The sequence below is a fragment of the Pteropus vampyrus genome, unplaced genomic scaffold (assembly GCF_000151845.1).
Source record: "Pteropus vampyrus isolate Shadow unplaced genomic scaffold, Pvam_2.0 Scaffold66, whole genome shotgun sequence".
Taxonomy (NCBI): Eukaryota; Metazoa; Chordata; class Mammalia; order Chiroptera; family Pteropodidae; genus Pteropus; species Pteropus vampyrus.
The window spans coordinates 9255250-9257129 of NW_011888847.1; the positions used below are offsets into that span (position 1 = coordinate 9255250).

Below are 1880 nucleotides of genomic sequence, written 5' to 3' on the forward strand. Positions count from 1 at the left end.
ACACTTGGAAATAGGTGGCTATCGTGATACTCTAGGGTGGCTTAACCACCATTTAAGACAAATCAATTCCAGCGATCATCCCTGAAACCCCATGCAGCAGCAAAAGAACCTTGGAGCATGACACTGAAGTGCACACATTATCAGGGCAAGGTACAGGTTACAGGAATGTACGTTAAGTGAGCAGAGGGTGGTTTCACACACACACACACACACACACACAAACTTTCCAGTAGCATTAAGAATCAATTATCAGTTAAATCAGTCCATTGGGACTCGGTGCTTGGCCAGGTGCTCACTCCCAGAGCAGCTGAATCCTTCTCACTGCCTTGTGGCCACCGGTCTCTTTGCTCCTATCAGTTACTCTGTAAATGCTGGGTGCCAGGGTGGCAGGGTCTGGGGAAGGGTTGGCAGGCACCACGTCCGGCCACGAGGGTGGCAAGAAGAAGCCCCTGAAACAGCCCAAGAAGCAGGCCAAGGAGATGGACGAGGAAGATAAGGTGTTCAAGCAGAAGCAGAAAGAGGAGCAGAAGAAACTTGAGGAGTTAAAAGCAAAGGCCACGAGGAAGGGCCCCCTGGCCACAGGTGGAATTAAGAAATCTGGCAAAAAATGAGCCCTTCCTTGTGCCTGGGGCAATGGCGATACTTAATTCCATTCTGGTTTTAACATTCGGATTCCCTGCCGTAACATCTGTTGCCACCTATAGCTAGAACGAAGTTGTTTTGGAGACTGTTGTACATGTGAGAATAAACTTTTGTAAAAAAAAATAAAAAAAAAATACAGCAGGTACTCAGAAAGTGTCAGATGAGTGCCTGGACAAAGAGTGAATAATGAATGCAAAAAGTTTAAGTCCACGCATGACAAGCGGGGATTCAGGCGCAGTAGCCTTTTGTACAAAGAGGAGGCTGCACTTTTTCTCTCATGTAAAGGAACAGTAAGGATGTTGTCTCATCCTTCATAATGAAGTCTGCAGACATCCTTAGTTCTCTGCTCTCTGCACTTTGGAAGATAGAATGAAGCCATCAAGCACATTTTAAGAGCTATGTAGGAAAAGACAAACAAGCTTAGAAGAAGTCTAAAAACTGAGAAGCCAATTACCAACAAGTTCAGAGTTCCTATTTAAGGCCAGTCAAAACCAGTAAACAAATGACAACAACAACAAAAATGTGTTAGGCAGAGTTAACCACTTAGTTAATACCTTAATATCCATTTGAAATCAACAACAGATTTATCAGTCTTGATATATCTCCTTTGCAATGCATTTGCGGAGAAGTGTAATATGGGATGGAATTCAAGGTGTCTGATCCTGGCTTACTGGTGATTGTGTGAGGAATGTGAACTGGACTGGTGAGTTTGCCGCTGAGCCCTATGGGACCCAAACCTGCGAGTGTGCCTCAGTGAGTCCTCATCTCCAGAGAGGCATGTGGACCTGCGCTTCCTAGGAGCTCATTTCCAGCAACAGGACTTTCACATCTCCTAATTAGGTGATATTCGATGTTCACAGGCTGGTGATGGATGAGATACTGAAGTGTAATCACAACTGATATTATTCATGTCCCAAGAATGTGAGGCCAAGCCTGCTCTGCTAACTCCAGCAGAAAACAATGGTGCAGTTGACAAGTAGCCCTTTTACATTTCAGAGTCTGGTCTGAATTTATGCCTTCTGTTTGCTCATGATTGCAGAACAGGTATCAAGAGAGGAGAAATAAACATGATGTAAGTTTCATTTCCTGGTTGTTTGTGGCTTAGCAAATCACATAAGACTGGCACAGTCTGCCTGTTAGAATAACCAGAAACGAAGCCAGCTGGGCAGCCTCTGCATCTGCCGTGAGATGTTTGGTTGCCTAGAGGCCCAAGTAACCACAGAAAGGGTAATTAACTT

General features: G+C 44.7%; 1 pseudogene; it reads left to right on the top strand.

Annotated features, from left to right (window-relative positions):
- The first annotated feature begins 368 nt into the window (after positions 1-368).
- On the top strand, positions 369-660 carry LOC111740591 (annotated as a pseudogene).
- The last annotated feature ends 1220 nt before the right edge of the window (positions 661-1880 follow it).